General features: G+C 35.7%; 1 protein-coding gene across 4 annotated transcripts in view; it reads left to right on the top strand.

Annotated features, from left to right (window-relative positions):
• The first annotated feature begins 1973 nt into the window (after positions 1 to 1973).
• Positions 1974 to 16767, top strand: part of LOC125677687 (diacylglycerol kinase zeta-like) — a 136919-nt gene continuing 122125 nt past the window's right edge. For 3 of the 4 annotated variants that reach the window (XM_056158806.1, XM_056158803.1, XM_048915811.2), the window contains exon 1: positions 1974 to 2653. The gene's annotated coding sequence lies outside the window, so the exon portion shown is untranslated. Of the gene's footprint in view, positions 2654 to 5273; positions 5345 to 16767 lie in introns of all 4 variants that reach the window. The other variant, XM_056158802.1, reaches the window with a different exon arrangement.

Below are 16767 nucleotides of genomic sequence, written 5' to 3'. Positions count from 1 at the left end.
GATTTCAGTCAATCCATGGTTTTTATTTCGGATTTCGCCTAATCCACGGTCGATAGTGTGCTTTTACGTGTACTTAGTGCAATAAATCTATAGATCGACCGAATTCAACATACTATAAGTTGAAAAGTATCATTTGTTTCAATTAGTGATATCATTACATGTATATAAGTCAAATGAATGCTAGGTGATATAATTAAATCCAATCTAGCCTGAATGGATGATACGATACCTATTCAAATTTTAATTCAGTATTGCCACAAGCACTCGACGTTTGAAATATTCATGCCTATCATAAAAAAAAAAAGATATATTGAAAACGTCGAGTGCCTGTGAGTATCGTCTAATACATGTATATCACCTGAAATTTAATTTAGTGCCATCTTTAACATAAAAAGGTGAAGATAACGAACAGTGTTCAATCCCATAATTCCTATAAAGAATACAAAATTAATCGGACCCTGAACATAACAGAGATGGGATCATTTGCCTAGGAGGAGTAAGCATCCCCTGTCGACCGGTCACACCCGCCGTGAGCCCTATATCTTGGACAGATAATCGGAATAATCCGTAGATTTATATCAACTGAAGTTCTGTAACATTTGAAAAGTTGATACACTTTTAACTTTACCTCGTAATAACAAAATTGTCTTCGTCTTACCTTGTTTAACGTGTATTTTATTACCGCGGTAGAAGGCCAATCTCTATACCGGTATATGTATATTGTGTATATTATTATACTGGTAGAAGGCCGATCTCTATACCGGTACATGTATATTGTGCATTTTATTATATCGGTAGAAGGCCGATCTCTATACCGGTACACGTATATTGTGTATTTTATTATACCGGTAGAAGGCCAATCTCTATACCGGTACACGTATATTGTGTATTTTATTATACCGGTAGAAGGCCAATCTCTATACCGGTACACGTATATTGTGTATTTTATTATACCGGTAGAAGGCCAATCTCTATACCGGTACACGTATATTGTGTATTTTATTATACCGGTAGAAGGCCAATCTCTATACCGGTACACGTATATTGTGTATTTTATTATACCGGTAGAAGGCCAATCTCTATACCGGTACACGTATATTGTGTATTTTATTATACCGGTAGAAGACCAATCTCTATACCGGTACATGTATATTGTGTATTTTATTATACCGGTAGAAGGCCAATCTCTATACTGGTACTTGTATATTGTGTATTTTATTATACCGGTAGAAGGCCAATCTCTATACCGGTACATATATATTGTGTATTTTATTATACCGGTAGAAGGCCAATCTCTAAAGCGTACAAAAAAGCGTGAAACGATTACATAAATCGAAATTGGGATGAGATAGACAGGGAATCCACACGTTCAGGATCGAGAAATCATTGCCCCACAAAATCAGAAAGAAGGGGGGTGGGTTATCAATATCCGTACTTCAGGCACCTGTGGCCAGAATTGTACGCATATCTTTTTACTCTCTTCATCCAGAACGCAGCTTTATTCATGCAGTTTTTGACAAAATTGATAGATGAAAATCTTTTTTTTTTTGCATTGAACACTAGCCCCCCCCCCTCTCTCTTTCTCTCTCTCTAGTTGCAATTTACTGTGCTTGTGTTTGTGGTAGAAATGGATATTTCACAACTGTCACGAAGCATCGCCTTTTTCTACAATCTGCATCATATTGTAATAATGAACACAAAATATCATATTACATATGACATGTCCACTGCAAATGAATCTGCATATAACACCTCTACCAATAGTCAAGATAAGTGTTTCCACTACATATAATTATGTATGAACATTATATTTTGTACTAGAACTCAGTCCTTGTCATTTAAATCGTACATGTACATGCTCAATGTTATGCCCGTTTGTACTCTAATTTGGAATGGAATGAATCATTAAAAGCATGCAGGAAAAAAAAAAAAAAAAACCCAACTCAGAAATTAATCATTTCATTTTAATTTCCTTCAGTGGGTAACACAGGTTGTGGTATTAAGTGAATTATAATTTTTTTGAAAATAGTTTTAACTAATATGATAGACTGTATCTGGAATCTGGTCTTTAGAAGTTCATGTACAGGTAAGGAAGGTCATGCGATTGCATTAGTCATTACAATACAGGCTTGAATATTTAGTGATACGAAACTAATATATCGTGCAAAATCTTGTGTACAGTGAGGTGATGCATGCGAGCAAACGAGAGAGAGAGAGAGAGAGAGAGAGAGATGTAATTATCAATGAAAGCTCATTCATCATATCTGGCCAAGTTAGTATCTACGTGTATGTTTTATTCGTATCAAATAATTTGGTTATGAAAATTTGTGGAAATGAAAATCAGTCGGTGAAATTACTCAATTATTTAATGAAACACTAAAGACGATATAAATTTATGTCTTCTGTCGAAAAAAAAAGTTTGATATTTAGGAAGCTTCAATAGAAAACATTAACTTGGCGTCCTTTTATGACTCGAGTTTTAATGTCCACACGGAAGCGGGCTTTACGACACACGTATCGCCTGTCACTGATAACGTCTAAATGCACAGGTACTAAAACCCCGCCCACACAGGAATGTGTAGTTTCCCAGCATTCGTAGGACTTTAATGGCGATTGACAGATCGAAAGGAGTTCAGAAAAGCACGAAAATCAGGTAAGCGATTGTTGATGTTTTCGTGTTTGTAAATGTGTGTTTAGGAATAGCTTGTTTATTTACATGTTTGTAAACACGTCCGTTTTCCTTCTAACACGCGGAACAAGCTGTATGAGTACACATATCGAGCGATACAGAGCAGAGTTCCCGTTGCATTGCAGTGAATCGATTTTCGTGATTACCTTGTGGTCAACAGAATATTAAGACACGACAGATTTGATTTTCGGGCGCACGTGTTAAATCAGCTGTTAAAGTGTTTTCTCAGTTGTATGTGAGAGATTAGCCACAATGCGTACGTTTTATGCGTCCCACATTTCCTCTGTTGTTTTGATTTGTGAAGTATGAAGTAATAAAAAACCGACACGGACGTTTTAACACGAATCGCTATCATCCCAATGATCGGAGAAGTACTAAAAAGGGGACGAGTTAAATACCTATGTGTCATTGCCGCATCAGTGTAAATGTTATTAACATTTCTTACAGTTTTCTTTCATATTAAACTTAATAAACAATCATATCCTTGTCTTTGCCCAGACTCGTGTGAGGGCCCACTTGAGCCTTCATAAGTTGTCTTATTTACATTTCCCTCACCGCTGTCTTTGGTTGGTGGTTTAAACTAAGAATACCCAGGTTTATTGTTATTGAGAAAAGAAATTACCCTACATAAGTCAGCACAGGGAGCTGTTAAAGTATGCACAGCTTTGTCAAGGTAGTAACCCCAGATATACAGGCAGCCCTGTCCACACACGGAATTATGAGACTTCTTGAGAATCAATCTTTCTGGCTTTGATCTGGAGCAATGGATGAATTTATTTTAATCATTATTTTTTAAAAATCGTATTAGGGTACCACATGTACATGTGATCAGTATCATTGTTTACAATTTTATCATTCTTTCATGATATGAATGGGAAAAGAACGGCCAAGTATCCTTTATCAAGGATGGAGTGAAAGTATAAATCAGATATTGTTATTTGAACTTTGATGGCATCCATTTCAGTGTACTATTCGTGACATTCCCAAATTAATTTGAATTGCAGTAATCAGTTGATATAAATTACAATGACATGTATTTATAGAAATGTCTCTGTACATCACTCACTACCCAGGATTATTTTTAACTGTAGCAGACATGCTTTGACAATATTGAATTAAGCATGTGCTGAAGTGCAGTTTGATGGGAGTTATACCAATGATATATATACATGTAGGAAGTTAGGAAGTGATCAGCTAAAACTTTATCATGTTTATATTTATTTATTTTTGTTATATTTCTACTGTCAATACCAATTCAATCTCTTTAATTGTCAGTAACCAGAGGGCTCAGTTGTTAGAATGGGGTTCAGTGCATTTCTCTCTCTCTCTCTCTCTCTCTGGCATTAATTTACCCAAAGTTTATGACATTTCGAATATACCAGTCAGGTAATCTTGAAGGAATTGCAAAACTCCAAACAATTAACAAAATAATGATAATAATAAATAAGATTTATATAGCGCCTTATATAAAAACAAATTACTCTAAGGCGGTTTACAAGGGTAGCGGTGAGGATGAATGCAACAATAAAAAAAAACCCAGTTAAATGAAATTAAATGACAGTATGACATAAAATCTTACATGTATAAAATTATCAAATTAAAACATTATTATGAAGATCGATAGTGAAAGTTTTTAAAAAAAAAAAAAAAAAATCATTTTGCACTTTGATTTCAGGGACAGGGGATGACCATTGTCAAGTATTAAAGAATTTTTTGCTAATCTTATGGCGACTATACCCTGTCTCTAAAATCAAACCATTGATGCATGTTTGAACACGGTTCACTTTCTGAACATAAAATCTGAGATTTGTGTCGATTGATATGGTGTCAGATCAGGTAAACATCATGTAAAACTTTAATTTATGACATTGTATATTTAAGAGGAAAGTATTCTGTATGAATTTTAATACTTAGATCACGGGAATGGCATATGGTATATGGTCTTTGGTGTTACACAGACTTAGAGATTATAGGATGCTTACAATCAAAAGAATTAACATCTTTGTGTTGGTGTTACATGTTCAACATTTTTTCCGATGAATCACAGACCTATTCAAATCTCACAATTCATCCTCTGTCAGCAAACAAAGGTGAATTTAGAAACTATCGCATTAACTGTATGAGAAAATGTTCTGATATTGTCTGCAAGGAGGTCTTGAGGTGCAGCTGACTCCATACTCAACTGCAGCACAGTTAAATAATAGAATGCCGGAGAAACAATTAGGCAGACACTTGGCTTGTTGGACAGTTATGATTGCTGTCAGGCTGTGAAAATATTAAGAATCTAGACTGCTGAGATTAGAAAGTCAATTAGATTTTCTTCCAGGAAAAAAAGAAAGGAAAGGTCTTCTGGAGGTTGATTTGCTATTTGCAACAGCAAATCAGTTTCTTCACAAGAGCATTTCATTTTAATCTGAAGCAAGTAGCCAGTAAAATGAAAGAAAAATCGGGACTTGGAGTGGCTTCTGTCGTCTCTGATGTGAAATGACTTGGAATTGTTTCGTATTGATTTGTGTACTGTTTCTGATTTTGGCACCAAAAGAACCATGATAGGCTGTTTTATGAATTCGATATTTAATTCCAGTTTTCCATCAGATCAGGGTTGTGGTGTATTCTCTCAATGATTGCATGCTTTATAGTTCACCCGAGTTGGAGGTAAGAAATATATCGGAAGAAGAATCGCTAGTCTAAATTTATTTTGTTGTTGAGTTTACTAGGTCACCTGAGTCGTGCAGGTGACCTAATGCTATTGGTCCCCATCCATCGTCGTATGTTAGCAAGAGCATAACTTCCTCTTGATAACTCCTTCACTAATTCTTTTCAAATTTGGTATTAAGCCTCTTAGGGGTAAAGAGGAACCTAAATAGCTAATGTCATAACTTTTGCTCTTCAGAGTCTGCCATAGGGGCATTGCAAAATTTGTAAAAACTTTACTAATTTTCAAAAGTCTTCTTTTCTGATTCTTGAAAATGCCCGAAAGGAAAACTGATTGCTTAATTCATGCAGAGCAGGGAGCCCTCTATTAAAATTGTAAATTTCATGAACCCCACCCACGGCTGGAGTTTGGGCGCGCAGTTGATAAGGCGAGGACTAAATGGGCTAATAGTGTTAATGTCTGTAATTTTCAAAAGTCTTCTCTAATATCACTGATCTGAAAGGGAAACTAAATGCATAGTTATGTGGAGCAGGGAGCCCTGATTAAAATTGTAAATTTCTTGAATCCCGTTGGCTGCACGGAGTCCCAGGGTACTGGCACCGATATGTGTATATAGTGTTAATGTCTGTAATCTCCAAAAATCCCCTTCTCTGGTTCTGCCTATCTGAAAGGAAAATTGAATGCATTTAGTGTATACAGAACAGGAAACCTGCTATCAAAAATTGTAAATTTCATTACCTTGGGGGGAAGGGGTTTAGTCTTGAGGTCCGAAATGGACATATAGTGATGGTGTCCATAATGTTTAGATTTCTGTACAGTAGTGGACACCAAATCAAAACTGATTACACATTCAGATAGATCTGAGGAAGCCCTCTCTGGCTCCCAGTGGGAGGGGTCCAAACCAAAGGGTGGGACCAGACAGTGTTAGTATAATATAGTATAGACTTAATTATTCAGTGTTTAAAACTCTACTTTGCTTCTGCTAATATTGAATATAAAATGAAAGTTTATTTAGAAAGACCATAAAGCTGTGTGTAAAAATTTGAGATAAAAGCCTATAATCAATGATATAAAATCTTTTTCTGTAATACGTTTAATGTTGAATAAAAACTGAATTTACAGTTATACAGGGGATAAAGCTGTTAACAAAAAATAGGATTTCATTGCCCCTGAGACAGGAAGTCAGGATCAAATTGGGGAGGGGGGGGGGGAGGGGAGGGGTTTATAATAATCAGTGGATAAAATTCGTTTTCTTTTCAGTTTTGTTCTGCTGATATTGAATGTAAACTAAATGCGTACTGTAATTTCTGTAAACCAACTTTTATTAGGGTGTGAGAAAATTTTGCGAGGCTTGCAAAAAAATTATCCTCACAAATATTTCTTGCTGGGAGCCAGTCCTTTAAATTAATTTAATGTGTTTCGTATTAGTTGAAGATTATCTCAGTCATGTACAGTCACGAAGCAGTTAATCATTGGTAATTCTCACATTATCACCAGTGTGAGATTGACTTAATACCCTTATGAGACAGCCATGTGAGATTCTTCTGTCTCACATAATCACCAGTGTGAGATTGACTTTACCCATGCGAGACAGCCACGTGAGATTTTTCTTTCTCCCACTGCTGCGACGACGTTATACATTTTCTATGATTTATGTCACACGGTGAAGATTTGCGATACACGGTGAAGTGAAATATTTTGCATTGTTATCTTTAAATTCTAATGTAGTATAGCTTTCTGGTGGACAACCTTGGGTTTTTTAGTTTACACTTACGGTGTAAACCATATTCGGGTATGCTGTCTCTGCCTGTCTAATTAGTTTTTGCATTGAAGTTCAAACGAGGATTTTGATAATGTAGAATTTTCTCAAAGCTCCTAAATTTATGCACTAAACTGTAGGTAAAATGTTAGAAAAATAATCTTTCATTATTTACTCGTGTGGGATAAGGAAATTCCACCTCTGGAACAAGATTTATTGTCTAGGACTTGGCGAAACCTCTCCCAGACTGGGAATCTTGTCCCCTCAGTGGAATTTCCCTATATCCTACAGTCATACTAATGGAGGATTCTATTAATCTCAAAATAAAGTTATGTGAGATAGAAGTTAGCTTACAGTATTTGTAGGAAGACTGTTTCTGTCTGCAAGGTTTAGATTTCATAGCGTGCTGCCCCTGGAGCAGGAAGTCAAGGGTCAGTTGGGATGATTAAAATATTGGTACATAATGTATATTAGCTTTTTTAGGAGTAGATCCTGTCCCTGACCCCTTCAGAGAAGTCATAGTGATAGCCCTGGAATAGATAAAAACCTAGAAAAAATAATTGCAATGATTCCTAATTACATGTATAAAGAACCACCAGAATGTCCATTTACATCCGTAAATTAAATGAGCATTTGGACCTCTGTTAGATGTTATGAGGCTTTGTTAGGGCTAGTGGAGGCCCCAGGGAGCTTCAGCCTGAAGACATATTTAATCATGCCATCTTCAGTCTGTTGTGGAGGGGTTCCATTCTCATCACAAGACAAGCATATGATTATGCACAATGTGTAGCAGTTCAAATTGTCTGAACGATAATAATGGCATTGTATGGCACAAAAGTGCTATGGTATGTTGCACATGGCATTTATTTTTTGAAAGATTGAATATATCTGACTTGGATTTCAGTGAATCATTTACATGTACTAATATGTGTTGCCAATGATGAACAAATTTGTGATCTTTAAATATGTTTTACATTTTGATAAAAGCATTAATTAGATCAAAATAAGGAATGAATGTCTAGGTTATCATGGAGATATATATTAAAAGAAACATGGAAAATTTTCTGCGATATGAGCTTGGTTTATTTGTAATACAGAGCTCGAGTTCCCCCTGACTTATTTGTAATAAAGAGCTCGAGTCCCCCTGACTTGTTTGTAATACAGAGCTCGAGTCCCCCTGACTTATTTGTAATACAGAGCTCGAGTTCCCCCTGACTTATTTGTAATACAGAGCTCGAGTCCCCCTGACTTGTTTGTAATACAGAGTTGTAGTCCCCCTGACTTATTTGTAATACAGAGCTCGAGTCCCCCCTGACGTATTTGTAATACAGAGCTCGAGTCCCCCCGACTTATTTGTAATACAGAACTCGAGTCCCCCCTGACTTATTTGTAATACAGAGCGTGAGTCCCCCTGACTTATTTGTAATACAGAGCTCTGACTTATTTGTAATACAGAGCTCGAGTTCCCCCTGACGTATTTGTAATACAGAGCTCGAGTCCCCCCTGACGTATTTGTAATACAGAGCTCGAGTCCCCCTGACTTATTTGTAATACAGAGCTCGAGTCCCCCCTGATTTATTTGTAATACAGAGCTGTAGTCCCCCTGACTTATTTGTAATACAGAGCTCGAGTCCCCCCTGATTTATTTGTAATACAGAGCTGTAGTCCCCCTGACTTATTTGTAATACAGAGCTCGAGTCCCCCTGACTTATTTGTAATACAGAACTCGAATCCCCCTGACTTGTTTGTAATACAGAGCTGTAGTCCCCCTGACTTATTTGTAATACAGAGCTGGATCCATTGTTAGTATATCCTCATGATGCCATCAGTCTTAGACATTTATTCCTTTAATATATGCACAAGACTGAAAATATTAGTATTGATTTGAATACCAGTTGAACATTGATTCTGTATCCTAGGCAGCTAGCTCTGCAGGTACCTAACAATTGGACCTGCACTCTAGTGTAATACCCCCTTCCTCCTTTGACATGCAGAGCAAAACTTAATATTGAATTTTTTGGTAAATATATATGAATTCTATGAATATTGTACCTATTTTTTTTTTCAATTGCCATTGTCCTTTTTTTGTTCTAATTGAACACTTAAGGAGGAATAACACATCATAATGCATCGCTGACTTCCTTTAGAAACTAGAATGACAATATAAATATCAGCACTAATAGATCTAATCCCCTAGCTTGGTTAAGGCTCAGTAGGCTTACATATCAACTGCTGATCTTAGTTCATGTGTTGGAGTCTAGCAGAGGTTTTAATTTGTTTTCAGATATATATACTTTTTACTGGAACTGTGTGTTTAAAAAAAAAAATAGATAGGTAAATTAATTTTAAACTTTTTTTTGAATATCAAAATATTATTTTACATATCCTCCTATTTCAATCCATATCGGATTTCTCTGGACTCGCTGTTATTCCTTCTAATGAGGTAGTACACAATTCTATTTTGATTTTCTAGATGTATATCCTTCTCAGGGTTGGTACTCTCTCTCTCCTTTCATATCAGATTGTTGAATACAATATGCTTTCAAATTGGTATTATACCTCTGCAAACAAAATATAGAAATTCACACAGTTAAAATAGTTCTGTGAAGTAACAGAACTCTTGACAGTCTTTACAGTTGTAAATTACTGATATACAGATTGCTGTGAACAGAATACTATTATTTTTGTGCAATATACTATAGTTGCCATTCAGTAAATGAAGCAAGGAAATTGTGTGCTTCAGAGTCTATATTGGTCATTTATAAATGCAAGATATTTATGTGCATGCAGTTTAGATAAGACTGGTACTGGTATTAGGAGGTTTGTGTGGGAGGGGGGGAAATGATGCTATTAAAGGCTCCGTGCTGGATGAACTAGTACAAGGCTCGTGATATTGTAAAGGAAAGCGTGATTGATATGATGGACGACCAATAGCAGAGGAGGTGGGCAGATGTTGTGTGGGCTGCTGTTCTCTCCTAGTAATAAGGATTAATATTAACGAATTTGTCAAATACCACAGAAACCATTTGTTGCCGTGAAACATATTTTACATGTACATATATATATATTAGTATATGCATTGTATTCAAAGGTTTGTTTAATTGAGCATCAGTTTGATGATGTGCTGGTAACAAGGGTAAGGTTTGTTTAATTCAGCATCTGAGTTTGATGATGTGCTGGTAACAATTATTTATTTAGGGTAAGATTTGTTTAATTGAGCATCAGTTTGATGATGTGGTGGTAACAATTAAGGGTAAGGTTTGTTTAATTGAGCATCAGTTTGATGATGTGCTGGTAACAATTAAGGGTAAGGTTTGTTTAATTGAACATCAGTTTGATGATGTACTGGTAACAATTAAGGGTAAGGTTTGTTTAATTGAGCATCAGTTTGATGATGTGCTGGTAACAATTAAGGGTAAGGTTTGTTTAATTCAGCATCTGAGTTTGATGATGTGCTGGTAACAATTAAGGGTAAGGTTTGTTTAATTGAGCATCAGTTTGATGATGTGGTGGTAACAATTAAGGGTAAGGTTTGTTTAATTGAGCATCAGTTTGATGATGTGGTGGTAACAATTAAGGGTAAGGTTTGTTTAATTGAGCATCAGTTTGATGATGTGGTGGTAACAATTAAGGGTAAGGTTTGTTTAATTGAGCATCAGTTTGATGATGTGGTGGTAACAATTAAGGGTAAGGTTTGTTTAATTGAGCATCAGTTTGATGATGTGGTGGTAACAATTAAGGGTAAGGTTTGTTTAATTGAGCATCAGTTTGATGATGTGCTGGTAACAATTAAGGGTAAGGTTTGTTTAATTCAGCACCAGTTTGATGATGTGCTGGTAACAATTAAGGGTAAGGTTTGTTTAATTGAGCATCAGTTTGATGATGTGGTGGTAACAATTAAGGGTAAGGTTTGTTTAATTGAGCATCAGTTTGATGATGTGCTGGTAACAATTAAGGGTTAAATTACATTGTAGTGTTTGTAGTTACAAAATGGATCAAGGTCTAGCTACAATGATTTTAAGAAAAAAAAAATATATGCACTACATGCATGGTTCATTTAGTAGATTTGAAGATTTAATGTTTTTAAAAAAAACATTTTGACTACATGTGCAGTGTTAATGATGTACTGACATGTGTCTGGAGAAAGAGAATATTTTAAACATGCTTTCACTTTGAATTTGCTTTGCAAACTGGAATATGTAAAAATGCAGTTTATTGGTATGTTGAAGTTAAATTATATCTCACAACTATTGCCAGTGGCACATTCAGAAATTCGTGGGAGGGTGGCAGTTGGCAAAGTGTTGATCGAAGCTCCCTGAGTGGGTCCAGGGCAAAGCCCTCATGGGGGTCTAAGGGGCACACTCCACAGGCACGTACTTGTTTCTGTAAATAACTTACGACCTCTGTATACTAATAATACTAACAGAGGTCGTAAGTTATTTACAGAAACAAGTGCCTGTGGAGGGGACGTGTGCCCTGCACCCTGATGCTGCAAATCTGCCATTGATAGTTATATATATAATGATGTGTATATATATCAAACTTCTTACTAATATCTCCCATCTTTTATGGCAAAATTAAAAGTGTAATATGTAATTGTGTCATAATGATATAAGTCACATTTTTGATGACTTTATGGATCAGATCGACCCACACTTTGACTCTGATGGATTGGTTGACTGTATGTGGTCATTCTCATCAGGTTAATTACCCTGTGTGCTACAGGTACTACAATGGTCAGGCTTCTGAATCACCGTAAAGCTTAGTTTTTACATGTCAGGGAAACAGGATCTCTTCTCTGACCTAACGTCCAGAAATGTGATGATAACCCAAACAGGTACAAGACTATAAACACCGATTGGTATGATCAAAATGTCTAATGGCTCCTGGTCCAGATTTTATGGAGTATCATAATTAGGATGTAAAATCTACAATAGTGTTAAGATGACTTTGTTTAAAATGAACCCAATGATTACATATATATAAAATTATTGCAAAAATTCATTTCTGGGTTTATTTTTATTAACTCCATCTGAATATAGTTTGAAGGGAACTTGAGTTGATGGCCAGCTGTTTGAGATGTGCATCATGTAGGTGTATGAAAATGCAGGTAAACTGGCCAGCTGTTTGAGATAGCTGTATAAAAATGCAGCTATAGACAGGGCAGCTGTTTGTGATATCTAAGTCAAAATGCAGGCTAAGTACATGAAGAAAAAAACCCAGGTAGACATGCCCAATATGTGTGCATATTGTTGTTCCTTCAGGTAAAAGGATTAAATCCAATTGTCCTGCTGAGAAATCGTAATTATCCCCAGTAATATACATTAGGATTTAGGATATAGGGGAAGGAAAGAAAGGAAATTTCATTTCGAATCGTTACACACGTAATAGTGTAGCTGGACTCGTGCTGCTTAATGAAAGGAATAATGCTCATTTGAACAAGAGATGTCATTTAAAGCTTGGGGCTTGTGGGGGAAATTGGAGAACATTTTAAGATTTAAAATAGAAAAGACATTTGTAGAAATTTGAATCTTTGTTGTGATTGAATGACATGTTATGTTCCTCATGATCTGATGTACAGTGCATTCAGAGTGTGCTTCTTACGCAGATTTTTACGACACCTGAACATTAAATATTATATGGTCCCAGATTTTAATTGTGCATAGATTTTATAATGTAGCATTTGGAGATTTTATTACCAGCGCCTCATTAACCGTGAAAGAGGTCTTGATCAATGTGGGGATCTGCTGATGTAGCTCAGTGGGTAGAGCAACTGGTTCTTATAAGCATGCATCATGGGTTTGAGACCCCCCCTTTTTTTATAGACCAGATTTGATTAGACAGTTATCGACTGTTTCTTCATCAGGCTGACTCAGGACTGGAGGTGGTCTTGAACACTGGTTTTTCAGATGAGACCGTAATCTAGTTCTCATATCACCGTAATCTAGTTCTCATATCACCGTAATCTAGTTCTCATATCAACAGATTTTGCCCTTACTGATCAATGGTTCTGGAAACTGGTGTCTGTAAGTATAGAGATGTCAAAAGTTTTGTCAATTCAGGTATAGCTGATGCCATTTTAGTCTTAGTGAAAGACCTGCCAAGATGATATCCCTAACAGTGAATCTGAAATATGGAGACAATTTATGGTGATGAGGGAACACTAATGCAGCTACCTGGAGTTTGACCTGATGGAGTTTCTGATTTGAACTTATAGACTCTAAATCATATACAGCCTACTCCGGATATCTAGAAATTCAGGGAACCGACCTGAATTGTTCATTATATCCAAAGTTCAATATAACTATTGTTAAACTATATAAATAAGGTTATACTCATGCAGTTAATTTACTTTTACTTCAATATAACAGATAGTTCAATAAAAACGACTTCAGTATAAGTGGAGTAGACTGTATAAGTATCAGTTCTAAATATAATCACACCTACCAGGTAAATCAAGTAAGACCTGAGATGCAAGTTGAGCTGAGCAAGTCGAGTCACTTATTGAATTCCATGTCCTGTTTGTGAGATGCAAGTTGAGCTGAGCAAGTCGAGTCACTTATTGAATGCCATGTCCTGTTTGTGAGATGTAAGTTGAGCTGAGCAAGTCGAGTCACTTATTGAATGCCATGTCCTGTATGTGAGATGTAAGTTGAGCTGAGCAAGTCGAGTCACTTATTGAATGCCATGTCCTGTTTGTGAGATGCAAGTTGAGCTGAGCAAGTCGAGTCACTTATTGAATGCCATGTCCTGTTTGTGAGATGCAAGTTGAGCTGAGCAAGTCGAGTCACTTATTGAATGCCATGTCCTGTTTGTGAGATGTAAGTTGAGCTGTCGAGTTCTTTGATAATTTTATGACATACATGGTAGAATTTGGTGCTTTTGCATGTATAACATGACAATATTACTGAAGGCCTTAAAGTGCGTGCTGTAAAATTTAGAAGCCAGCTATGTGGGCTTGGTCCTGAACATAATTATATATCTTTAAAAGTTTTAATGCAGATGTCTTCAGTCTGGTAATAAAGCCATATGCTGTTAACAGTAAATTAAACAAGAAAACTGCAAATCGTAGCATCACCTACATATTTTGTAGCAAGTATAAGCATAATATATAAATTATAAACTCAATATTGATTATATACCTACAATGGTTTGATGTGCTTTATTTTGGCATTACGCCCTCGCTTACCCATGCATCCACACAAGCACATGCACAAACTGTCGCATGAAGGGATCATAAAAAGTTCATTAATATGATCTAGGTTTTTAAAAAAAAAAAATTCAACATACTCTGGAAGCTGGGAGCATCGTTGCGTTAGACTTATAATACGCTTCATGTAAATAAGTATTCGACAATCATATAAGAAAGCTTACTGTCATTATCAAATTCTTTATTCTGTTAAGTTTTAAGAGGTAATATATTATTATTATTAATCTACATGGGATTGAGAGCCCCCTCTTTGTTTCTTCGATTTTATAGAGAACTCGATCAAGCGTTTAGAACATACATTTCATTAAATTGCAGGGTTGAGGAGTGGGAAGGGACTCATGGGTATTACAGCTGTATTTGATGTTTATTTAATTCCATTTAAGTCATGATACTGTTAATTCCAAGAATTTATGCGACAAATCAAATTTTGGGACCCTGCATGTGACGGAAGTGAAGTTCAGTAACAAATAATTGAGGTGGCTGCTCTGTACAATGGAATATTTGAAATCTCTGAATGACTCAATGAAAACTTAGGTTACCTGTGTGTTTGTTTTGTTTTTAGTATCCATCAAAACTATTCTGTATTTTAAACTTTTATATATTACTTTAAAAAACCTTGCTCAGACATTGAATAGAGAATCTAGAAATGGAACAGAAAAACCATATACCATGCAATCTACTGAGTTAAGTTTCTATATGCCAAAATTTTTTCTGCTGTTTCAGCCTCATCATAAGACTGAATTTAAATCTGTTGCCCATATACTACTGAGTTAATTTCTATGCCAGAAGCCAGAAATTATTCTGCTGTTTCAGCCTCATTATAAGACTGAATTTAAATCTGTTGCCCATATAACACTGAGTTAAGTTTTTCTGCCAGAATTTTTTTTGCTGTTTCAGCCTCATCATAGGACTGAAATCCGTTGCCCATATACTACTGAGTTAAGTTTCTATGCCGGAAATTTTTTCTGCCGTTTCATCCTCATCATAAGACTGAAGTCTGTTGCCCCCTAGGAGTGCGGATATCTGCCATAGAGTCTGGAGTAGAGCTTTGTAATGACTAAGATTGTCTCCATTGATTTATGTGTGGATTACAAAAAAGGATAAAGCAGGGATTATTAGACACCAAAAATAGTGACATTAAAAGTATTTGCGGAAGACTCAATCACAGTCGGAGGATTTGTGTAAATATCTTAACGCTGGAGCACAGACACCGTCACCTCATGCAATCTGAACATTGCTCAATAAGCAAATCTGATGCTTTGTCTGACCAATATTACATGGTATTAATCCCCTGATCAGATCAAATAGAGACAGAGCAATCCACGTTCTCATTGAAATTTGAGTCAGGTTCATGAATACATTCCCTGCTTCACTGCATGATGCAGAGATTGGCGCTAGAATATCATCGGTTTTCACCACATATTAAATTTTGTTTTAAAAGAAACGTATTGAATTTTGTATCGTAGCTGCTTTTCCTGTTTTGTATATATTCCTTAAGTTGACAGGTGTTTGTATACATTATTATACTGTATGTCCTTCTAGTGTGTGGAAGTGGTTACGTTCCCCAATATTGATGTCATGAATATTGGTATCAGTGTCGTTTTAGTAGCATACCAGGATAAATCCATAAAATTCTAAATATTGTACATTGTAGCGATTGGATAAAGGTCATTGAAGTTAAGCCTATGAAATAGAAAATGTGTAAAAGCCAATAACAATATTATAGAAAGATTCTTCAATTACTTGGTAAAACATATACTATCAAAGTCTCCCATAATAACTATATCTCCTCCTCTCTAAATCTTATCAAAGTTTTCCAATGAGTATGCTTGTCAAGTTATAGGTCCGCGTAACTATCGGGCTGAGTATTGATAAAAAAGATTCAATACAGTATAAAATTTAACGATACATGATATATTGGGCTTTATTATTTATCAATGTAAAATCAAACAGATAACAACAAAAGCTCAAAATATAAGATAACTATTCCTTTGTTCTTCTTCCTGAGACAAAGTAACAAAAATGAGAATTATGCAATCATTCATGATCACTGATCTTCAATCAAAGTGTATAAATTCACGACTGAGCTAGTGCAAAGTTGCAACTTTTTTTCTTCAATATGTCAGTAAATCTGATTAATAATCTTATTACGAACTGACGTCGTTACGAAGGTATGAAAATCACATGCACGCGTACATAGTCAACATCTTCAGAGGCATAATGTTGTCTCGCTGCGTTTATTTAACGCAATGTTGTGATGCCTACATGCAAATGAAATGTGGTGACTACTTCTGAACACTGATTGCAGTTTGCTTGGTTTTTTTTCCATTACATAAATAATTCCAGCATTTTGATTTTCTCAATGACATTTTGCATAAATAATATTAGGAAAGTCGATCCCGATCAGAAATATTGAAAATTAATCCAGATATGCAATGGAATATATCGGTAGG

Source organism: Ostrea edulis, chromosome 3, assembly GCF_947568905.1.
Source record: "Ostrea edulis chromosome 3, xbOstEdul1.1, whole genome shotgun sequence".
NCBI lineage: Eukaryota > Metazoa > Mollusca > Bivalvia > Ostreida > Ostreidae > Ostrea > Ostrea edulis.
This window is presented reverse-complemented; position numbering and strand designations above follow the sequence as displayed.